The 25187-nt window shown below is 42.4% G+C and overlaps 1 protein-coding gene and 1 long non-coding RNA gene across 8 annotated transcripts in view; one reads left to right on the forward strand and one right to left on the reverse strand.

Moving 5' to 3' along the window:
* Positions 1 to 2031: 2031 nt before the first annotated feature.
* LOC309682920 lies at positions 2032 to 19397 on the reverse strand. The gene is made up of 3 exons (XR_014270168.1): positions 19241 to 19397; positions 18354 to 18469; positions 2032 to 2188 (listed from the first exon to the last, which is right to left on the reverse strand). It is a non-coding gene; the product is annotated as an uncharacterized lncRNA (long non-coding RNA).
* Positions 19398 to 23565: 4168 nt separating this feature from the next.
* Positions 23566 to 25187, forward strand: part of MEF2C (myocyte enhancer factor 2C) — a 142245-nt gene continuing 140623 nt past the window's right edge. For all 7 annotated transcript variants that reach the window (XM_082497085.1, XM_082497076.1, XM_082497073.1 and 4 more), the window contains exon 1: positions 23566 to 23729. The gene's annotated coding sequence lies outside the window, so the exon portion shown is untranslated. The remainder of the gene's footprint in view (positions 23730 to 25187) is intronic.

The raw sequence follows: 25187 nt of genomic DNA on the forward strand, positions 1-25187 counted from the left end.
CAAACCTCAACTAAGTCGGCCTTTAAATAACATAAGATACCAGTCTGTGTTTCCTCTCCAAATGGAAAGACAAAAATCCACCAAGTGTTATTCGATGAGTCGTAGTACGCGTAACTGATTCAAGACAGTGGTCTTTTCTCAGTAGCTTACACCATGAGAATGAGCATTTTGAAGGGGGTGTTATATGAAGCCTTTGAATTAAAATTCCCCTTTTCTAGACTTCCCATGTACCTTTCTTCCCTGCTTAGAAAGCAAAAGGATGACAGGCAATTCAGTACTGTTATGGAGGGCGATTCCCTTATGACAAGTGGACCTCCAACACGGCGCCGCGGCAGGGCGGGTTTCCCCGCAGGTTTAGCCAACCACCTCATGCATCCCGATGGCTGCTCCCCAAAACCCTCCACCAGAAACCTTGTCAATGGCCTCAAAAACAGCTCCTGGCTGATTTGCAAAGCTTCCTTTCTAGTTTTGTGGTTCCTCCTAGGCATCTCAGCAGATCCATTTTACTTGAGATAGATGTTTCTACCTTCTCAACTCACACATAACTCTGACTTGTTATGGTTAGCTATCAATTGGCATTTCCAAAAGCACCCATCTCCACCCACCCACCAAGTAGTCCAGGATAGCAGGGTACCTATTACACAAGCCAAACCAGTCAATCTGTTCAAGGGTGTGAAATTCTGAGCTGGCACCGACTAGTAGCAAGGAATTATTCAGAAGCACCACAGTGTACACATTTTAAAATACATTTAAGTTCTCAGTTCTTAGACTGCCTGTAAACTTTTTGAGTTGCAGAGGCTACACTGGGATGTAATTAAATAACAAGGCTGCTGTCTGTAATTAGAACGACTCTTTTAAAGGTTTTCATTTAAAGGTGTAAATGTGGTGGCCTTAGAACAACTGGCAATAGTGTGCATGGCTTGATTTCAAATTTCTATACTTACACGAGCAGAGATCAGGAGAAACAAGGAATCTTGCCACTCTTTTTGTGCCAGATGAAGACTGTCCAATCTCATTTCCATAATAAAATCAAAAAGGCACATCACATTGTTTTTCATACTTGGGATTGCAAGAACAAACTAAATGCCAAGGGCCAGTCCTGAAAATGCCTGTCTTCTCCAGTAATGTAATTGAAGGAAGCAGTGCTCCCGATCCACTGGAACTACTTTTGCTGACACGTGTGTTTGAAGAACTGGGCCGTTAGAGTTTAGCTTTTTGGCTTTCCGGACTCTGCCTGGTCCTTTCAGAAAAAAGGCTTTAACAAAGTTCTTTCAAATGGTTGATGCCACCCCAGTTTTCTATCAAACAGCTGATTATCTTAAATGAAAATAAATAGCGTCGCCATGCAAAAAATGCAGGTTTTGCTGTTGCCACAGAATCCTTTTTTCCCTATCGAGTCCTACATACCACAGTCAAGATATACGTTTTAGATTTAACAGACAGGCTAAATTGCATTCTTATTAACAAAATGCAGGCTACAGACTAATAAAAACACCTTACTTTGGGCCAGCGAAGCTTCCGTTAACGCTAAATGATATTTGTGATGCAGAGCCATAAAATAGGCTCTTTGCACAGGACTCTTTCAAACCACAGTCTAGAGAAACGCACGGATATATTTCCATTGGCTTTAGGGACTTTTACATCAGGCACTAAGACAGTGTGTGCATTACATCTTCTAAATGGGGATTCACAGGGGAAGAAAAAAAACCCAGATTTATTATAAATGGAGATATTCTGAAAGGTTTTTTACCTATGCTAAAAAATTAGTGAGTGGAAAGTGGGTTCAGCATGATGTGTGATTCTTTATCTTGCCCAAATCAGCAATGTTAAGTCTGATTCTCCATAGTTTTGTCAAAGTCGCCTGAAGATTTGAAATCTTAAGTGAGGGCACAAGGTCTTAAATTGCCAACAAAGACAAATTTGTAGCATGCCATTTTTAACAAAGAAAAAAGTCATTATCAAACCTTTCAGACAATTGAAATAAAAAATCATTTCCATTTCAATTAGTAGCATTTCTGTTCTTTGTAAGGCAAGTCTTTGAAGGCAGATAATGCTAAGTTTCCTTACCAAAACTGGGTGCGCTGGGACCCATCACTCCACGTCAAGTCCTGCATATGGGTAACGATGACGGAACGTAACTGCAGTGTTCAGGAAAAAGCACATCCTCAGCGCACACCCCGATCCCCAGCTGCAAAATGAATACAACAGTGTAAAAGGGGAGACAGGGCTTGAAGCCTCAGAAAATGTCTGTTCCAACTGGCCACACGTGGGGAAAAAAAGGGAGTTAAAAATATATATAATACCCCTTTCGGAGGCCAGAGGTAGATGACTCAAGTTTAATCTTCCACCGTAATCCTTCCCCTACTTACTACCCACTCACCTGTTAACTCATAAAACCACTCTGTGTTGTTGCTGTGACTTCAGGCGTCTGTAGGGCACTTTGCTGTTTGCTACTAAAGAACGATTTATGTAGATCAGGAAAGTACCACATAACTTTGTACGAAAGGCAAAATGTGAAGCTCCGTGAAACTGACCCCCGCCAGCGCTGTTGCCTGCAGAGGGCCCAGGATGACATGTAGCGATGAGCCAAGAGACTCGGCGAAGGTCAAGAGACTCAGTGCTGCACTTTCCTGAATCTTCCATCAGCTGGGAGTCAGCTAAATGACTTGTCTCTGGTCCTAAAATGGTCTGAATTCTGGCTTGGATGTATTTCCCTGAAACCGTGCACCGGAGCCAAGACGGTGTCATTGAAATTATCCTCTACACCATCATTATTAGTACCGTTCCTGGGGCTGAAGCGTTTTTTCCTAACAAAGCTGATACAGCAGGGTGTAAGTGGATAGATCGTCTGAAAAACAGCCCGAGGCGATGGGGATGTGGCTGGGATTGTGAGGCACAGGTCAGAGGCGGGTGGCAGCATCCGTGCCATCCCCACACGGGGATCAGCTGTACCAAAGAGGAACAGCCGGACAGAAGCGGAGCGGCTACCTCTCCCCCCTTCTCATCAGCCAGCCATACTGGGATATACGCACAGCTTTTTTCCCAAAATAGTCACATGCCACCCCCACACAGCATTAAACAGACGGACTTGGATGTCCCGGTACGGAGCCTGGAGTCGCCATGGCTCTGACGAACACCAGCATCACGGGGCATAATTCGGCAGCACCCTGAGCTCTGCAGCTCTGCCCCCCAAAAACCTCCTCCCAGCGTCCCCGCGGGGCTGGGAGCACCCCGTGCCCCACAAACACACACCTCCCCTCGCGGTCCAAAGCGCAGGTGTGTTTTTACCACCTCCCAGGAGATGGGCTGTAGGCTAAAGCACGGGCAGCTTCAGCTCCCGCGCTCTCTGCGACCGCAGCCAAGGGGCATCATCTTTTCCTGAGTACCGCCAAGATGTTCGGAGGACCTGTCACCAGCAAAGCCGACCCATTGTATGGGGCTGTGTAACGGGTCTGGAACCGCTTCATAAATCTGGAGAGCGGGATGTGAAAATGAAGGTACTTGAGGAAGAAAGCTTCCAAAGACGTTCTTGTGAATAAGCCCCCATTTCATGTACAATTAGATTTCTGAGGCACCAGAGAGCCAATTAATTATGCAACTATCTAAATAAAGACAGATAAAGCAAATATACCAAACACACACACACACACACACACACACAACTCATGCCTTCTCTGCAAAACTTGCATTTTTTAATGTTTGGTTTCTAATTCATGTGTTTTTGCTTGATCACAGCCACAGTTCTTCAGGTGGAGGGAAGATATATCCTTCAAGGCCTGAGACGCTGCTTTCCATAGTAAATAATTTTCGGATACGGATCACAACTGTGTTATTTCAAGATTTAAAAGAATCAAGCAGGAGAAAGACAATTTTGAAACTTTGCCTAAAACTTCATCCTTTCAAGCTTCTAAAGAATTTGGGAAAACGAGCCTCACATCCAGCTTCCTCCTAAAAATATACAGGATTATTTTAGCAATTACCTTGTTATTTTCACTACCAGCTCATAAACACAAACTCATGCTATTGTTCTGCAGGGAGCATTTTCTTATACCCTATCAAACAATCTGCTCCTTCATCCCGAAAGCCTGCTGCATTTTCCCCGATCACTTTGGGAAAGATGAGGAGCCCAGGGCTCTCAAAATCCATACAGTAGTAAATCAATATATGACATGTCTGCAAGACATTGATTTAGTGGTCACATAATTCATTGATTTTTGACACTTAACCCGAATCTAGTTTATCGGTGTTTTAAATATTCCTTTGAATGTGTGCAAAATTTTTCTTCAGTGTGCAAAAGAACATTCTCAGATCCTCCGGTTTTTCCACATCGGACAATCCAGTTAAGAGCTGCTAAATCTGGGAAATTCCACCTTTCCCAACCATGTTTTGAATAATCATTATCGAGTCTATATTGTTCAAATATATACGTACGGGGGGTTCTGCTCCACAGGAGGTGCTTATTCTGGCCTCGTTTTTCTTGGGTGGATACCCCTGAGTGGAAACCATAATTTTTTGAAACAGATTTATAAACATGTCTTGATTAAATCATGTAGTATATCTGATGGACAGTCCATATCTGATAAAAGATCAGAGGTTGGTCGTCCTATACATTTGTAACCAGTAAGACAGTCATGCTGCAGCAATTTAGTTGTTGTGCACCCGTGTGTGTTTGTTTCTGTGCAAGGTAGGAAGAAGGGGCACAAAATCAGCTTACTAATATCAATTATTTGCTGTGCATGGATTGCACAGTCTGTGTGAAGAAAATCCTAAAATGTCATGCATCTTCAATACTTATGATTAAGCCTTAAAGTAAGAGCAGCACTGATGGAAACGTGGAAAGTGTAGAAATGCATGATAGGCTTAATTTCATAAGTCGTAAAGCACTCGAGCAGAGGAAAGGGGGTCACGGAGAGCACCTACATGGCACACCCAGGTAGACACACTCAACAGTGGCACATTACTCCTAAACTTCAGAAGCTATTGCTCCTTATCTCCTGAATGCTGAGGAGGGAGAACAACCTGAGGCTGCTCCCTTAATGGATGCCCCATCCCTGGAGGTGCTCAAGGCCAGGTTGGACGGGGCTTGGAGCAACCTGGGCTGGGGGCAGGTGTCCCTGCCCAGGGCAGGGGGGTTGGACCTTCAGAAGTCCCTTCCAACCCAAACTGTTCTATGATGCTATGAATTGACAGCAGCAAGGAATAATCCTGGCTGGCGCTTGGATCCTTGTTGTCTGGTTCGTGCCTGGTACTATGTTGCTTCAAGACTTGAAGCAAGCTATCTGGACTTCCTGGACACTCACAGGACTGGTGGGCACCAGCAGGGTAGGTTTCATCTGCTCTAAACAGGTATTGTGATGAGATGCCCATCTCTCGCCAACAACTATGAAAAGGAACTTACATGACAAGCTTAGACTCAAAACTACCTGGTGAGAAGAATTCCACCCAGTGGGCTCAAAATTCAAGCAGTGGGCCGCTTCCTTTTCCACTGTGCCTGTGGCTTCTGCCAGTGGAAATGAACTGTAGAGGTTGAATATCTGAGCAAGCCTTGCGCAGACGTCTCTAGGGAGTTCTCTCCTTCATCTGTATTGCAGGGTATGGGTTCATCCAAAACATGTTAAGAGGTTTGTCCCGAAGCTTGGGAAACCTAGCTTATCCGGTGTACAGAAAACAGAAAATTAAAGGGAAATTTGGATCTTTCAGTTATCAGTTGTGGATAGAAATTCTTGAATGTTTTGTCTTTTGCTATTTTCAGGTATGGACAGAAAATAAATATTTCCTTTTTTTCTTCGCACACTGTTTCTCCATTATCCAGTGCTATCAATGTTATGTCTGCTAGCCACTTGGCCTTGTGCATTGAGAAAGTCAAAGCCCATGATAATACTGAAATTGAAGAGAAAAAAATAACATAGGCTGACTGTGTTAGAGCAGAGACCTGGAGGGGAGCTGTGTCTGGACAAGGCTGCTTACAGGATCGGGGCCTTATTTATCATAATGTACATTCGTATCTACAGTTGCTGCGTGTCAGTCATCAGTCCTCATCCTCCCGGTTGTACCTAGGCACAATGTTTTCAGTAAGAAAAAAACGAAGTTGTGAGCGAAAGCTCACTCGTATTGCAGGGAAGGGGACAGTGACCCAGGTGGACTTCACGTCATGTCACTTGAAGCTATTTTTTTTCCCTTCACCTTGTTGAGAGAAGAAGCCAAAAAAAAAAAAAAAGTTTAAAACTTCAGTTCTTTAAAATGTTTAATTGACAATCAAAGGGAAACAATGCATTTAAAGGTTATTGTAATTACATCTACTTACATTTTTGTTCCATAAACAACATTTTGTTAACTTTCCAAATTATGCAGTGTTGCTTTGACCTATTTTTTTAGATGCCTGAAAGGATAATAAATGATCTGAAAGGCAGTAATTTTGGACTTAAAGTTTGAACCTTGAATGCATTTATTTTTAGTATATAATGTAAAGGATGTTTAAAGAAGGCGACAAAAGTAAAGCTAGGTCAGGAATGAAAAAGTGTTTTGGGAAAGGCAAAAAGCTCTTTTGTTTTAGTTTATTGCTCATCTTTTACTTTTTCAAGCTGCATTATTGCTTTTTCAAATGAATCATCGTGCAATATCATTTACAGTCTGACCAACAAAAGCTGTTATTAGTGCTAGAATTAGTGGGATTTCATATTCTCTTCAAATCTCATGAATGCTCTAACTGTAACAATGACGGTACACATGTATTAAAGACACCAAGCTAACATAAAACGAAATAATTACTTTGCAATTCATTTTCAAAGCCATCTGGCTTTCTTCTCGAGGATTGTATCACCAGGCTGAAGATTATCTGGATATTCTTTGCTAGCCACTTGAGAAATATTTGGGATTCAGGAGACGATTCAGGAGACAGAAGACACGCTGGACTTCTTGGAAACTATGTGTCAGCCTCGGTGGCTCCAAATGGAAAAAAGGGCTGCAGAGAAATTCGACCAACACCAAGCAACTGTTCCGAAGAATGCGGCTTAAGGTTTTCAAAGTGGAGTCAGCCTGCTAATGCATGCAGCTGTAGCGGAGGAACACACAAAAGCAGAGAGTAGAGGGGTACGGGGAGAAGCACGCCCATTTCATCAATTCCGCCTGAAAGATTTTCCTTCGTGATACATCCAGATTGAAACGTTCTTCACTCCAATAGACCTTAAAGAATAACCACTGGTAGAAAGATTTACTAGCTGATAATTACAGCCCTTCATTTATGAGATTTAGGTTTTCAACTAGAGAGCCTGAGGATGAAATGTGAGTCAAACTGCTACTCTCTGAGTCCCGAGTGTTGGGGTACGAATCTTCACCTGAGATTGCCGGAGGAAAGAAGTGTATTGTCACCTTGCATTTCACAAGGTGACACGAAAATGAGCACATCCCCCTGCAATGTGGCTTTCATCGCAGCACCTAATTTTACCCTAATGACGCGAAATGCAAAACTAATACTGGTTTATGTTAAGAGCAAAGCCCTGTTTGTCACACTTGCTATAACTTTTATTTTAAACCTGGTAATTATAGGAGGCACAGGTGGTGCTGCCCATAGCTAAGGCTGCCCATGATTTCCCATAATAAGATTCTTTTTTTTAAAGATGTTTACATTATAGCATCAAGTCTTAAAATACAGGGAAATACCAGAATTAAGGTGAGGAGTGCATCTTTAAATTATCTCCTTCCCGCCTCGGTTGCGTTTATTATGTCATGCTCTTTGAATACCTTATCATAAACCTCTTTTTCTATCTGACTCCTGCCTCATTCGGTGCAGAGAGTGGACCGTTTTCTGGGCTTGAACTGGGCTTCTTTAGCGAAGAAGACTTTTGCCCGAGACGTTTGTTTCAGAATTTGGTTGGAGAACAGGGAACAAACACATCGCTGGATTGCAAGACAAGAAAGGATGGTTTCGTAATTAAAGAATATCAAATGCTGCCCTTTAGTACCTCACTCTGTCACTGTACAAGCTTGTCAGGAAAGCTATTAATAGATAGCTGCAGTTCACAGATTTTCCCGTATCATCATCTCATAGAGGCATAGACCTATCTCTGATATTCCAAGATGTGCCGAGCATCGCACTGCGTGTTTGGGGAAACACACAGCTGGTCACCCTGAGCCAACTGAAATCCGCGCCTGCCTCCCCTTCAGGCTCTTGTCAGGCTTTTCAAAAGCGTTTTTAGTAGATACAAAGTGGAAATCTGAGTATGTTTAGACTAAGAAAGTCTACACTAATTTATATGAGAAAATCCCCGTGGGTTTGTTATAAGATTATGTTGTTGAAATTGGCTTCTTCCCACTATTTCCACACCCAGACATGACAAAAAATCTGCCGAGTCCCATGGCTTTGACATCTTACATAAAGAATTCAGGGTCAATAGGATGGAAGATATGACTGTGTTAACCCAGGCCTGTTTCACTTGACAAAGTTTTGGCTAAAGAACTGAGTTTTCCACTCCTTTCATCTACATGATAGTGAGAAAAAAAAAAATGGAAAAGATGACTGATGTTCTAGGTAGGGCACATGCATCGATTTTCATAAATAAATATGATATATTCTCAGAACAAAAGACAATATAGATTATTTGTCCAAATTAAATTCAACATAAGGTGGACATAAATTGCAGTGGTAAGTGGCACTAGAGGAATGGTGATAATTCACTACTGCACCACTTTACGAAAGTATATCATGCTTTAGACTGCTGTCTAGACAAATCTCTTCTTACAAAGATACTTCAGTAATCTCCTTAGAAGTACATCATCTAAACCAAGTAATATCAATTTGAGTTACAAATACGAGCTGTTCTTATCTAGAACTTAAGGTCAGTAGCAGATGTTACAAATTCCTATAGACGCATGCCCAAAGAGAAGGATTTTTTTTTTTTTTTTAATGGCAGAAATCTGCTAGCTATTCTTGCCTTATCTGCAACAGCTGAGCAATCTTTCAGTGCCATGAGGAGATTGAAAACTTGGCTCATATCTAGCATGGACAAGCTTGCCTTAATCACATTGCTCTTTTACATGTGCACAAGGACATCAACATTGACAGTGCTACAGTAAAGCAGCCATTTGCTGAAAACAACTGTCAACATTGTCAAGTTTTTTGGAACCTTTTATAATGTGATTTGTGTGACAAAGCTTGTGTAATTCTGTTTATCAGCTGCAGTAACAAATTTCCGTAAGGGGGGATATATGGAGAAACGTGCTGGAGCTGGATTTTCTATTACCAGTGCCTACCTGACACTCTAAAGTAAATAGATTAGAAAACATTACAAGATAAATGAACTGCAACAGCCAAAGCTTCCAGTCCCATTTAAACCAATTTTGAGAGTATTCACAAAAAGTTGTAAAAGCTGAACTAAAAAGATGTTGTCTTTCATTTAAAAGCCAGTCTTTTTCTAAACTCTTCATGCATTTTGCTTTCTATACTAATATTGCCTTCGAACCTGTAGAGATACGTTTGAAATAAGAATCATAATTAAGTTATGTGGGGTGCTAATTGATACCTGAGATTTTTTAAAAGCCAACATGAAAGGCTCAGAATAGGCAGGGAACAGGTAAATACTACAGAGTATATAGAAAGATGGTGCAGAGGGTGGGACAGAAGCCTTATTTCGGATTAGATTAAATCTTAGACTCGGGACTGGTGCCTAACCTGTGCCTATACCAGCTATCGGCAGTGCTCAGCTCTTCCAGCGCATCTCAGGACCAGTCTCTTGGCATCTGCCGCTCTGCAAGTTACCGGACCACCAACACAGATCTGCAAATGGCTCTTGGCATCTTTGGCACCGCGATACTTTCAGCTTATTATATTCTGCTCCCACACTTTCCTGGGTATAAGTATTTTAAAAAATCGTAAGATCTAGCAGTATTAAACAGCCGGCATTTTGTTAATAACAATCTGAGAGTATATGAAGTTATCTCCAACCAAACTTCATCCCACAGGCTTAGTGCTGTTTCTGACTACCTGAAGTCCTAATTCCTCTAACTTGCCTTACTGAAGTGTTTTGTATCCCTCTCAATCAACCATTCTTCCTATTGATCTATAAAATAGCTTGTAAAGAAGAACCGGGTGCGTTTGCCCAAACACATCCTGCCTCACATCTCAGATACGCTACGAGGACAGATTGCATTTACTCCCGTGGTTCTCTTCAGGCTGTGCATTAGCGCTGCGGGAGCTACTGGCCCCTGAACCCCTGCACTGTCCCTGCGGAATGCTAATGAGGGACTGGGGCTCTAAACGATGCCGTTAACAACAAACTTTCTCTGTATCATCTTAATCACGATTTCTAAGGATGCATTTTATGTATGTATCAGCTGTAGCCCTGTTGATGCTCTGAGCTGTTCCAATTGATTTTTCTAACACATGCTTGCAATGCCTGGGAGATATCTCGGCACAAGCTGTACAATTACTGGTATTTATCTTGAATTAAAGAGCGGGGGGGTGGGGGGGAGAGGGAGGGAGAGGAGGGGTTGTGGGCACAGTACACATTAGGCCCAGAGAGTTTCATAACTCCCGAGAGAATCCAGTGCACACTGTCAAAGTGAATGGTGTCTCACAGTTAATTTGGTTGGTGGCCAGAGGCTACAAATAATTCTCTTGCCCACAGCCAAGGTTACTCAGCTGTATAATAAGGATGAAAGCCTTGGCTTCTGCAAAGACTCAGAATCACGGACGTGGCTTTGCCATGCAGGGGAAGCATTAAGTTATACAGAATTGTATAGGTGCTGAGCGGAGCTTGCGATGTAATGCATTTCTAATTGTTCCTAAAGTTTAGGAAGAATACAACGGTTAATCTTCATGATGACAAAAGGAAGCAGGAAAATAAAGTGACACACTTGAATGAACTGTGAGGAAATAAAGTGCACAACATGTGATAATGCCATGACTCTGTGTTACTGTGCATTTCTGGGCTGAAAAGATATGGCTTGATGGGTAATTTGTCATGCTGTGCAATAGAGAACAACAGCAAAGAGACTTCAGACAGAAGAAAATTACACAAATAGTAGGGTGGAAAGGTATAATTGAAGATGGCAAAAGACTGAAAGAAAGACATTTAAAATTACTGTACTGACCTACTAAATGCACTTGGGCGTGGAATCCTGGCCCCACAAGAAGAGGCATTAAACGACTGCAGGCTGTGACACTACTACAGGATAATGCCAATCTTGTGGAGCTCTTAGAGGATAGAAAAACATCCAGTGTTAGCTGCAAAAAAAAAAAAAAAAAAAATCAGACCCTTGTTTCTTGAGTGCACGCACAGCCTGAACAAATAGTGACTTTACAACGAGGGAAAATTTACCTATGGCCAAGCTGGTACCTGGTATCCGGCCCCATGGAACCAAGACCTCACCGCCTTCTGAACTGCTCAAGGACTCATTCTCTACCGCCGGGACGTGTGGTTCACTGTGTCTGTAGACAGCCCCAGTGAGATAAGTGACTATTTGCTACTACTTAGCTGCTTTGTCCTCTCGCCACTGATGAGAGAAACAATACCCAGAGATACCAGAAAATCTGTGAGAAGCTAGCAGAGGAAAGGGCCACCACAAATGTGTTCTTCTTGTGTTCAGCATGCCCACTATTGCTCAAACTCTTGGTTCCTTAGCAAAAGCTCTTGAGAGGAGTCTGAGTATCTCCCTAGGACACGGAATCTTGTGCTATAGAGAGAAAATGAGATGCTTTCCAATAAGGCATCTACAAATAACCTTCCTTTCATCCTTCTTCCTGTTCTTCTTCCCATATCCTCCTAGCACATCGGTGAAAGTGCACTAAAGGAAGCAGAGGGAGGCCTTATTTTTCCTTTTCATTTGTTACATGTTACTTACAAGTCTCAGAAAGATGTTCTGAGCGCACATGAAAAGTGCCTGAGCCCTTCATAACCATCAGAGTGAAGAAGGCTACCAAAGAATAAGATAAGATCTACTACTGGCTGCCCCAAGTCTCCGCGAATGTGAAACGTTCATATTACTAGCTAACACCTCACGTTCACTGACGCACTTCGGTATAACACAAAGAATATCGCCAGCACATTAGCAGCTTCGTCTTTTCATTGCTTCAGGAGGAATTTGAATTCTACCTTCATATCTGCATGCTCTTTTATTCAAGAGAAATCACAGAGTACGTGTCTTTCTCCCCTCAGGGCTACCAGAAACACCAGAAAATCATACTGAAATGAGCTTCCCAAGGTTTCCCCGCTGTGGGTACAGTGTACTGGCACAGCAGGGAAAGCCGTGCTGGTTTCACAGTTTGCCAGGCTGCTGAAGCACCCACTCTGCACGGAGCCCGAACTAAGGAAAGCCAGAGCAGCTGCAGAATGAGGCACTATTCCACTGCAGAGATACGCTAAACCGTTTTGCTACTGTACAAACATTTTGACCATAAAAATAAATGGTCTAAATTGTGAAACTGTAGCTAGCCTGCTGTCAAGCTAAATAAACAATGAAGCAACCCAGAGACTCCAAAAGCAATTGTCGTTCCATGACCTACACTTTTCAAAAGGCCACTTCTAGTGCATTAAAGTACTAAATGAAGAGAATGCTTTAGTAAAATAAGTTTCTGTGTTTGTTTATCACACACCATTTGGTAATAGTCAGGGCCCTGTGTGATTCTGTGGCAATTAAATTTGCCAGAGAATCCACCCACTGCTGCAGACGCACACTGCAGGACGCAGACTGTCATTTTTTAAACTAAAAGAGGGGTTTTTTTTTTGCCTTTAGTGCCGAAGAAAATCTTCCAGATGTTAACTGAAAATAAAGTCATGCAGAGATACATGCCCAAGTTTGCAGGCAGCCGAACACAATGGCTCTAATAGGCATGAGCTGCCCCTTGATTCTAATTGTTAATTAAACCAGAAAACTTGATAGCCCTTATTTACACGGGCAGTGATGCTAAGTATTTCACAGCTGCTTGTTATCCTAATCTCTACTGCCCAGACCATCTTCATATTCTTGCCAAATTTGATAAATTTCAACTTCCCATATCTACTCCCCAAACCTTCTGTTCATTGTGCTGACAACCCTTGGTACCAATATTGCAGTCTGCAGCTCGCCTGAAAACGAAAAATTAAGCCTGGCATAAAATCAATAGGATGCAATATAAGATTAAATGCCATACAATGCTGAATTCATCCTATCATTTTGGTAAAGACTTCCATATTATTTTTTTTTTAAATTTACTTGCAGCAGTGCCTGAATTCTCAATCTTTTTGCAACAGAAAACTGCAGCAGAATTTAGGTCAAGTGAGCTGCAGCATAAGATAGGGTCATGCAGAAAGCATGTCATGGTATGCCAGCCATAAGTAACAGTTCTGATTCAAGTCCTTATGTAAAATAGTTATGTTGCGCTCATGTATCTTACCCATTTGGAAACCTGCGTGCTTTATTGACATTTCCCAGACTACAGTATATGAATATAACAGTAACATAAGATCCCGGACCTCAGCTGGTGTAAATTAGTGTCTGTTCAGTGGGAGTGATGCCAGTTGTGCTGGCTGAGGGTTGGTGCATGGAAAACGACTGGGAAAATATAGATGGAACTGGGTATAATGTTTCCTATTAGTAATCTTATGTTCCCAAAGAGATGAGAGGCTGTCTCCTCGTCCTCATAAAAAAAAAAATAAAAAAAAAAATATAAAAAGAAAGAAAGAAAGAAAAAAACCAAACACCTTTCCTTGAGGTTTACTTCTCAGTCAGATATGAAAATCACAGTTGATCAGTCAGGGGCACTGGGGCACTGCCCCATTTTCTGCTCCTAGGACAAAAATTATTACTCATCAACCTTGAGAAATAAGTTAGGAATGAGAGAGAGAGTTCATCCTTGCCAGGGTGCAATCCTTCCCTTGGCAAGGTGAAGTTCCTGCGCCATCCCCCTGGCACAGCTGTGTAAACAGGTATGCCTCTGGCCTGATTTATGTAGCCGTAGCTTTAGGAAGAAGTCATAGAATGAAATCTTGGACAACTCTCAAAAGAAAACCTTCAGCTTAAAAAATTGTTCGTAGCATTTAAAACGGAATACTTCATTCACTGCAAAGTAGTCCTTCGTGCTGGCTTTAATACTGGAAAACAAATTCATATAATTGACAAAAGTGGTAAGAACACATTAGTGTTCATAGAACAGCTCTGCTTCCTTACGGAGATTTTGGCTTTTCTGTTTTTCGGGGAAGAAGGGTAAGGGGCAGAGTGGGGGCTGGGGGGAGTTCAGAAAGAAGATATCTTTTACTTGAATAAACCCATCACATCACTTGAAAAACAAACAAACAAACAAAAACTGATTGAAATTATGAACTGCTTTTATAAAACCCCATTCAAGGTATCCTAGAGAAAATACAGGACTTGGGCTCATTTCACATTATTTTGACTATACTTATGGGCTAAGCAGTGGTATTTTACCCTTACCAGAACAGTGGAATTTTCAAGACTAGTAGTTTTCATTTGAAAATGGACAAGAGCTACCCCTAACTAGAGGGTCAAAAATTGATCTCATGGATTTGTACTGTAAGTAAGCTCCCTTAAATTGGCAGAATAACCCAGCAAAATAATTGTATTAACCTGCAAACTCTTCCTCAAAACCCAGCATTTACAAAGCATATTCTGTAGCCTGAGGTTTTAGTCTCAGCTTTATTTTCCCAACAGCATTCCAACTCCCTTTCTCAAGCAGCTACACCCACAGCCTTTGCCCAGAACGCTTACAGGAGGAAGCTAAGCTGAAGTTATTTCTTTCCTGAAAAGGATGTCCTATTATATTTCATAATCTGTGATCTCAGGGATAGAGAATGGAGCCCTGAAGCACTCGTGGCTATGCTTACATGTCGTTGGTAGCTCTAGGTTTGCATTCGCTGGACCAAGTGGGTCAAATCTGTCACTCTATCCTCCCTAATTCATTTGTGACAGAAGCCGGTATGTCCAAGCCATACTTCAGCAGGTCTAATTTGTACTTGATAGCTCTGCTCTCACCCCACTGCCCGTCACTGCTCTATACTGGGAGTCATAGCGAGTGATTATCCTGGCCGAGATACGGAAATTGTGACTGTTGTGCCACCTAGCATGCCGAGGGGTGAGATGGGCAAAACCTGCGACCAGGAGCAGAAGGTCCACGTCAGGCATGGCTGACCACCACTCTTGTCACTGTGGGCTAGAAGCCTCCAGCCAAGTGGTGGACTACACTTTTTATCCAGGTCATGAAACAGATGGATTTCCACGGCAATGGAATAACAAGGCTTTCCACATATGGGGTGATCAGCTGCAGGTACAGAAGTTTCCTGGGTGAAAAGTCACTTTTTGATGCTCTGCCCTGGGAGATGGCACTCGCTTTCCACCATTGCTGGAGTTAGAAATGCACATATCCACTGTTCTTCTTCTTCCCTTTTGTCATGCAACTGTTGTGCCATCTATGCTATGACCAAAAAAATTTCCCCCCAAAACTAACCCTTCCACCCAGACTCATGTGCTGGGAGACGACGAAGTGGCTGGTGCTGGCTGTCCTCTGCATGCTTCACGGTTTTTCACTCTGCCAACACCTTCGCCTTGTTGAAAAAGACTCCCTCTGTCTCAATGGAGCTGTTGCAACTATATCATCAACACACATCTTACTTTCTCCTAGCTTGTTGCAGGGTTGCAGCCATGCTTGAAACAAGATGAACTGAGGACTCGTCATCAAATGTGTGTCATTCCTCCCCCAAAAAACCAAAGCCAGGGCATTCTTCCCCAGAGTCTGCATGTATAATTTCTACCGCATTTCTACAGACAAGCCTGCAAGACGCGGACAGGTTTTCCACTCCCATTTGTAATCTCAACCTGGACTCATCCAAAACACATTGTTCCTTGGGACCATCATAACCTAGGCAGATGCACTTTGGGAACCCTATGACTGCAAGCAGTGATAAGGGAAAGAGAAAGGAAGAAGCTGTCAAGGCTCTGATTGCCCTAACAGGCTGTAACGGTCCTGAGAAGCCTCCCCCGTACCCCCCCACACCCCTGCCCCCAGACCCAGGAGCTCCACTTAAACTCAGCCCAGGGCCTTAATTAGCTGGAGCTATGTTTTATGTGTAGTACTCTCTGGATGGACACTAGACCTTTGCTGTGGGTAGCTGTCTCCTGGATAGGTCCCCTATCTTTATCACGAGCCCCATCTTTGCCCTGTCCCCTGGATGGACTAAGGAGCCACTTTGTAGACTCATCTGCAGCCCTGTCCCTGGTCCACCTCTTGCTGCTCCTTCCTCGGTCATCCCCAGTAAGGGGATCCCCCACCTCTCCAGGTGATCCCTGGACCCGGCTGATTACTTCATCCTGTGCAGACTGTCTGGACTAATTGCAATTTTCATCCTGGACCATATGACATTCCCTTAAAATCTAACTAGAGCAGCTCATATACACATACCTCCTCAGAAACCTGGAAGCACTAATGGCCAAGCAATATTTGCCCAAAGTAAAGTCATTAAATGACCAAGTGAGATGATTGTAGTAAGCACCCTAAGTTTCCATTTTACATATCTTATCTGATGTATTTAAACTGTTGTAAATACTATTATAATCACTCCAGCTTCACGGCAGCTGATGTGCTATACATGTTTGAGAGGGTGGTATGAATTAACTATGTTATCTATAATGCCATGCCTGCAATTACTACTACTTCACAACTTATCATTAATGCATTTGACAGGGTTTTTCCAAAGTAACATTTATTTAGAGGTTAATCAAAATTCCGAAGACTGCCATTTATTATAATCTGATTTTGGATAATTGTCCAAATCAGTGGCTCTCAGAGGCAGCAGTTTTGTCTCAGCCTCAACGACTATGGTACGTTAATGCCAAAAAAACCAACAGAGGATTGGAATTACACTTTTGTACATACAAGCGGCTACTGCAAAACTCGGTCCTTCAGAATGTGTGAATGCTACGAGAAATTTTTCTGTCTACCAGTGGGAAGGGCGGGCAATGCTTGCAGCCATACTAAGAGCTGGGAGGGTGGGACAGAGAGAGGAAGCCAAGGTGAGGTTAGTTCCCTGTGTCATCCCAAGGAGCAGGAAAAAGGAGTAAAGTGAGAAAGAACAACCTAAACAGTCATCCTTTTGCACTAGAAACCGAGACCGAGCAGAGGAGGAGTGGACGGCAGCTGACGCATCTGTCCCTTCGCACTGCAAATCGTACACAGTTTACCGTGCCCTTTAGTAAGGCCTCAGATTCTGCGATAAAATAATGTCCAGTGCTTAAAATATCGCAAATATGAGAATTAGTTGCCACGCGGCTCTAAGCTGGCTCTACGCGTAAAGGCATGCCAGCAGCTTTTAATCACTTCCTCCCCCTCTTTGGTGCCAGATTCCCAAATGAAGCCTCGGACAAGCATACGCAACCTGGCACTTTCCTGGTGAATTTCTCTTTGGGCAGGCGTCAGCTACATTCCTAAGACTGCCCCTGAACTTCTTCCATTATTCCAAAATGTGTAGGTGCCCATGAAACAACTTCACATGTTTTTTTGACATGTGTGATCTAGAATACCTCTCCTCCTAATCATTTCAAGCAACTGCCGAATCATTCTAGACAATCCAAGATAAAGCGCATAGCCAAAAAGTGTATCTTTACATGTTAATGGCTGAAATTTGGCAACTCGCAATGAAAAATCTCAATGAGAACTGTTAGGCAGCCTCGTGTACGGCTGTGGTACCAGGTCCACCTAAAATAGTCATTTTCAAATCAACTATTCATAGAGTATGAAATGCATAAAACAAAGAGGAGGTCCGTTTACTTCTTTGTTTATCTTTTGGAGGCACCCGGACAAATGCAAAATAAAACTCTTATCTATTGAACAGAACATACTTATAAAAACGGAGCTTGCAGGAGTTTTGGAGACAATAGCAAAGTATGAGAAATGGTTTGCAGGAACAGGAGCTGAATCATTTTTACATGAAACTGGGACTGTTTAGCGAAACCCTTTATTCCGCTAATCCTTTCCAATGTTTATTATAAATACTCCTTTTCAAATAATTAATTTGACAATACACCATATTGCTGATTCGCACTAAAATGTTTTAGTTCTAAGAGCTTGTAACATTTTGAGGTTTTCGGTTTTGCTTTTAGATACTGTCTATGAATCACTCCCTATCATATTTATATTTCAATTCTTGGGCAACTATCCTGGCAATTAGTATGTAAAACAGTTATACAAAACAGCAGATCGGTCTGTAATAAATCATGCTTTGGCAGAGAAGGTCACTATTAATTTATTACTTTAAAGTAACTTATAATCGGCGTAGCTGTTCTGCAGTAAACACTCCTGGGGAAGCTCTCCTCTCTTCCCCCGGTTGACAGAACCCTGGAGCGCGTTTAAATTAACGGCACATACGTACCCGAGTTCCCACAGACCGCAGCTGCTCACACCGCTCTCCCCTCCTTCGGTGCGACGGTATGGATCTACTCACACGTACCCCAGAACCGCTCCTCATTGTTCCACCCCGACAAAAATCTAATCAAGAGAGAGGGTTTGTTGTGAGTTAGGCGTTTGTCGCTCCTGCGGCGGGCCTGCCCTACGGAGGCAGCCGGCCACCACCACCTCACCCCCCTGCCTGAACCTGGCGTGGCGGAGGCAGCGCTACAGCCCGCGCTGAGCTGCCGACGCCAAGTTTGGGCCCTACCATGTCATCTCATCCCTTCCCGCCTCTATATAGCTTCGCATATTGTATTACACAAGCGCACCGGCGACCCAGCGCTCTTGCGAGTGTCAGAAATTACTTCCTCTGCCTACATGAGTAACTTCTCCCCGCGGTTTCTGCTGAATCTGGTGAAGAAAATCCAGAGGAAGGGGCGTTTGATGCGCTCGTACAGGTGGGCGTACAGCTCTTTCAGGCACGGTGTTTCAGCAGAACCAGGAACTCCCTGCAAGGTCAGGTTCTTCTCCCATTCACCCGCTTACCCTTCCCCTTCAGGGGTTTTACTTTTCCTTTTTGAAAAGTTGTTTTTTCATTTTCGGACATAAAAAAAGGAAGAGCACCCTCCAAAGTTTTCTCTTTTCCCCACTTTCAGAGACAGTATCTTTTTCCCTGCCTTCAGCTGCATTTATGCCAAATCTGACTGTTTTCTGCAACGCAGCATGCATCTCCCTCTGGCTACAAACAGCCACTACCACAAACGGAATTCTTCCTACTGAAACACCTCCTCTTCCTTCTAACTCCTTCTCTGCCGCCTGTCTCACTCCGGGTTTACTCCATTCTCTTTCCGAACTTATGGACCTACATACCTCTGAATTTCTACTGCGGAACTTCTTTCCTAAATAGAGTTCTTCTGCTTCGAAATGTGGCTCCCCACCGCCGCTAACAGCCCCTTAGATGGACAGACATCTCACCTCATCCACCTTAACCCTTCCCTCAAAGCTGCTCAGAACGCTGCTGCTGCTAAACTCACTTTTTCCCTACCGCACCTCCACTGTCGGGGTATCTCGCATTTCCCTTTCTCGTCAGCTCCTCTTCTGTATTAGGAAAACCTACACGACATTGCCCTCCCTCTCCCTTGCCAAACCCAGGTTTACATTCTTTCTGCTGCGGGGCTCTGCGCGGTGATAGCGGGAAGCCCACGTGCAACTCCAAGTTACGCACCTCTCTGAGTACGCTTACGGACACTCTGTCGCGTTGCTCTTGTAACTGCGGGTTTCCCTCCTGGAAACTGTCCGCTCCTACCAGTGCCAGCAGATTCGGTGTTTTCAGCTTTCCCACACCCTTTTCAACCCCGAATTTGAGCCATCTTTGCTGTGCGCAGGTTCCTCAAATGCAGCTGTTTTTCAGTCAGTCGGGCTTCTTTCTCAGCCCTTTTCAGCTGGGTACGTTTCAAGCATGGAAGGGTCAGAATTTAGGGCCCATTTTCGCTCTGATGGCTCAAAAATAACAGGAGGTGCTCCTCGGAGAATTCCTTGTCTAGGTTTTAGTCTGCTGATGATCTTTAAAAGCCTTCGAACAACTCGTCTCATATTTCTTTTCACAGCGGCGCTCCCCACATCTTTGCCGTATTCTTAAATGTTTTGCCGTATTCTTAAATGTTTTCCTGTTTTCTTCCCCGCATATTTGTATTTCATCTATAAATTGAAAAAGCATGCAATGAGACTTCACGGTTGTGAAGTACCGTGTAAGTTGATGGTGCTATAAAAGTGGTCCGCAGGAAACTAAAATAGTAATAATAAGTTGGGCATATGATGATCTAGAGTTGTATAATATGCCCATTATCATACGATCTGTGCAGTTTTGTCATAGCTTTTTAGCACCTGAAAAACTGAATATAGGCCAAATGTTGTATCTCTATTTTACGTGACGGAGAAGGGAGACAGATTTTATCTGCAATATGCTCAGGCTGACTTTCTAGCATTTTGGAAGTGATTCTTTAACAAATGCTGGGAAAAAAAGACATCTTGGATTAAAAAGCTAAGAATCACAAAGCTGAGAACATATTACTTAGATGGAGATTTATGTGCCCGAGTGATACCACTATCAACTCTCCCCATCCCCTTCTTTCCCCGGGATCTGTGGCTAGGAAGAATCAGGTTTTTTGCCCGTTACACGGGGGCAGCAGCACGAATCTCGTTTCCCCCATTTCAGCACAGCGGGGTCAAGCCCAGCCTTCACGCTGCATTTTGCAGTGCACCCGGGCAGTACCGCCACTCCGGTACGCAACTGAAATTTTATTTGTTCAGGATGGTGAACAAGGTCAGGGCTTCCTCGTGCATGCAGAGAGGGCTGAGCGGAGACGAGTCTCTCTTTCTGCTTGCCCGGTTAGTACCCCAGCAACCTTCACCTTGTAGCAAGGACAGGCACATGATAGAAGGGAAATGTACAAAATCGTCATGTGCGCTGCATCCTTCCCCGGAGGCTGAAAGTTTCACCTCTCTGATATGCTTAGTTGGCTCAGAGTAAAAGTTCTCGAGAGCAATCACAATCCTAGGTCTCATGTGGCAAGCGGCGGGGCGAACGGGCCAGCCCACGGGCAGATTACCCGCCGAAGCTTCCACAGAGAGTCCAGCGGGTTCAACTGGCCCACACCACAATCGTACCTGCTAAATAAAACCTTTACACGTTTGTAGGTGCATATACATTTAAAAAAAAAAAAAAGAATGTATAAGCCTGATACGGAGAATCCAGCACGTGAAAAAGTAACAACTTCCATTCAACAGCAAAGTTTTACAGAGTTTCTACAAAGGCTGTTCCAGCCTAATCAGTGGAGAGATCATTTCTGCCATCTGCACTCAGCAGGGACTGGGCTGTCGAGACAAGGTGGCAAACAGAAACAGCAACAGCAGTAAATGAAAATAATACACAGAGATTCAAACTTAGCAAACCAGGACCCTAAACCAGTTGGATTTCAGTGAGAACTACTGGATCTTGCTAGACAGAAATGTGTTTTTCTGATAGCAGTCGTAATTAGCCAGGCATTATGGTGTCACAACTTGGCCCAGGTGAAGAAAATGCTTTCCATCAACAAAGTCGAGACAGGATTTTTTAAAAATACATACAGAACGTTCCCTAATGGATAGCAATCACTCGTTTTCATGCTTTGTATATCAAACTACATTAAAAGTGTGCATCAGTTGTACCAGTTAATAGGTGGAATTCCAAAAGTTGTGAATTTGAGCCAAGTAGACTCTGAAATAACTACATTTGATCTGCAGCAGATCTTCTTCAGAACGATAGTTTTGAAAAGCAATGTAGTTGATGCCTATGCTTCTTTCTCTGCATGGAAATATGGAGACACAAGATCCCTAATTTCTGTCAGTTCTTCGCTTTGATATTTTAACTAAGTAGCAAGGCAGACACATCTTAATAGGAAAATTATTATTTTTCATTTAACTCATTTCTGTGCTAAAGCATCTCCTTTATTTTCAGTCATTTCGTTCCATTTCGAGACGATTGTTAAGCTCTTAACTTCTGTGACCCACTAAACAGAGATATAGGTGGGTATCACTGTTGCCACAGGAAAAAATAGGCTGATTTCTTGGTCTTTTTCCCTATTTCTTTTTCAGAAAGACAGAAAACCAGACTAGTATAATGCAGTTAGAGCAGTGCCTAAGTCTGATGGTAATATGAGCTATGATCATTGTTTTTCAAACAGTAATGGACCATCAAAAATTTCAGAATTTTCATTCATTAGGACTTTGTGAATGTTGTTTTTAATCTAAGAATGAAAGCTGATAGGAGGCTTGATTTATTAAATTAACGATTTTATTAAATACGATGGAAATGTAAGATCTTTATTATGACAGATAAAAAAACCAAGAACCAAGCTTCCACAAAGTACCTCCTGTATAATTATTAAATAAAAACACTTACTTATTCGGTACTCAGCTTTTAAACCCTGAATAAGAGAAGTACATATTGAGAGAGAGGTACTTAAAACGTTTCCATGGATACCGGATGATGCCAATCAGGTCCATGTTTTTATCTGAAAGGGTGCCCCTGCAGAGACATACAGCTTGGTGAGTGGTTGTTTATACAAGTAAGTAAATAGGAACCTTGTTTATTTCACGAAAAGCCCCTGACCCACACTTTTCCTCATCACTTTTTTAGAAGGAACATTTTTCTCCTTTTAAACAGCATTATTGTAGTGAAATACACACTTTTGAAATTTTTCCTTAAAGTTGTTTGAGTTTATGACATACTTTTCAAGCAGAAAATGGAGTATCTAGGTATGCTACTAGCAATCCTGGCAAACCTGCGCTGGTGACTCTTTTTTTCAACTCTGAGAGAAGACATAGTGATGCAAATTACATCTTTCTATTTCAACCACCAGAAGCCACTTCCAGGAAGAAGGTAAAAAAAAGCACGGGACAGATATAAATGATAAATACCCTTACCTTAATCCAATAAGGACAAGAACACCTTTGATTGCTTCTCTCAGAAGAGTCTCCATTTACTTTAGCTCCCATTTTAAAAGTGGTTGGTTCCTAGATTCTCGCCGCATAAGTGCTACGAATGTGTAATTTTGACATCCAGTCTCTCAACATCGCATGCTTTCTAATTTTGGGAATGAGATTAATACCTCCTATTTGAGAGGTTTTAGTCTTCTAATATTTCTTTGGGTAAAAAAGCACAATGAGTTAGTGAAAAGAAAGGCAATCAACTTTAATACTTAACACAGTTTAATAACCTGAATTGAAATATGTGTGTGCTGCATTTCCATTAAAAAAAAAGTTTCCTTCCAGCCACAATTAATAGAACAAAACCCCGTCTTGTTCAGAGATTATTCTTGGAATACTGTAATTTTAACATCTATGTAAAGGAGGAAAGTTTTTTGCCACATGCAAGCAATTTGGCCTTCCTCCTTCTCAAAGAAGCGATTCCTGGATAAGACGACCGATTTGATATTTTCCATTTGAACTCGCAGCGTACTTGGAAGGGGGATGGCAATGCTGTGTTCGTTTGCCAGCGCTGACAAAGGTCTGCTTGTCAGCGATACCTTTTACAGCTAAATTTACTCGGGACTGACAGAAGCAGGTGCCCCTTGGCCTGCCAGACACTTGTGCGCCCGCATCACCCAGCCTACAGGTCAACATCCAAAGGAGAAAAAGCCCGGGGCCGCGGAGGAGAGGGTGAGTGAGGCAAACACAACCCAAACTGGGGGGTTTCTCTTCAAAGCCAGCTGGTCTGGCTTTATTCTACGGGAATTTTTTTACCTGCCAGTTTGATCAACGAAGCCCTCAGCAGGTGCTGACGGGTACAACTTCCTGGAGAAGCAGAAGAAGGGCACTGGTGAGTTTTAACAGAGAAAACGATTAAAAAATTACTCTTAAGTCTTTGGAGTTGTTCTGCTTGCCGCAGCACTGGGTGATTCAGCTCCAGGCTTGTGGCTATGCTCACAAAGCTTTCTTCAAGAGAAAGCAGATAAGCTTTGTAGCATGCTTCGCATTTTATTTGATACGGTGCTTGATTTTAGCTTCTGTTGCCAAGAAAAGTTTCTTGAAAGTGACTGGGTATTTATAGTCGGTTTCTTTCAAACTGTTTCTATGAATCTCAATGGGAAGAACATAGAGGATTACATACAGCAACACCAGAAGCCAGACAGCAGTGGGGGTGTACACCGTGCCCCCCCATCTGCCTCCTTTAAAATAAATGAGTTATCCTGCTAATTTCCAAATAAATAGAAAGGATGTGTTGTCTGTAGACTCTTCCCAGTATCTGGAGCTTCAGAGGACATTCCAGAGCCTTAGGAGCTCCTTCTGAACATCCACATGAGATTACTTTGTAATAAATAAGGTAGTGAAATTAACAATCTTTCAGACATTTCACAAAACTCAGTAATCAAAGGATTATCATGCAGAACTGTTGCCTTTCGCTAAAGTGAAAAGCTAAATTCCAAAACAGAGGCTACATGAGAGCACGGCTTGGCATTCTGCTTTTTAAATATATCATGAATTTACACAATTTTCCTTATTTTAAAACCACAAATTATGCCCGTGTGTGTATTCTTTAATTTGCGTAAGAGCTGAGAAACTACACGAAGGGAAAAAAAGATTTATTTTTCTAGAACAATAAGATTTCAATTAATGTGAAAATGTAGGAAAATGTGACCACATGTTAAAATAAATATTTTGGAGGGGAGAAAAGCATTTTTATTATGATTTCTATTTCAAGAACTCATTCTTTTAACTTTGTTTCACAGTATTCATTACAAATTGTTGTGTTAAATTGAAAACATTTATTTAACCAAGTAAACAGACAGAAAACTTGACCATATGAATCTTTTTGAGTAAACAGATTCCATATTCACATGCACACCATAGAAGACACTAATGGCAGAAAGAAAAGAATCATACGTCAATATACGGTCAGACTATTTCTGTAGTGGATATTCCCCGTATGTCAAAATAAATGATTTATCAGCAATGGACCCTAAGATTAGGCTGAATAATAATATCTGAGGCCCTTTTAAACATCCCTGATCTGTGATTTTTTTTAGCTAGGCTGCTTGGTGTGGGACTGGTACAGTTGACAGGGAACTCTGACCTCAGCAGCAGTAGATCTGGCCTGAATTCTTGTCCATTTTCTTCATTTGGGGAGACAAGAAAAGCGCAGCAGAGATTATTTTTGTTTCTGGAATGTGCTATATGAAAATAATCACAATTTTGTTTGCTGCAAGAATATCCTACTCTATGTGAGAATAAAAGACCAGTATGATAAAACATTACTAGTCAAAGTAAAAAGTAAAAC

Source organism: Vanellus vanellus (genome assembly GCF_965231255.1).
Source record: "Vanellus vanellus genome assembly, chromosome: Z".
NCBI classification, from domain to species: Eukaryota; Metazoa; Chordata; class Aves; order Charadriiformes; family Charadriidae; genus Vanellus; species Vanellus vanellus.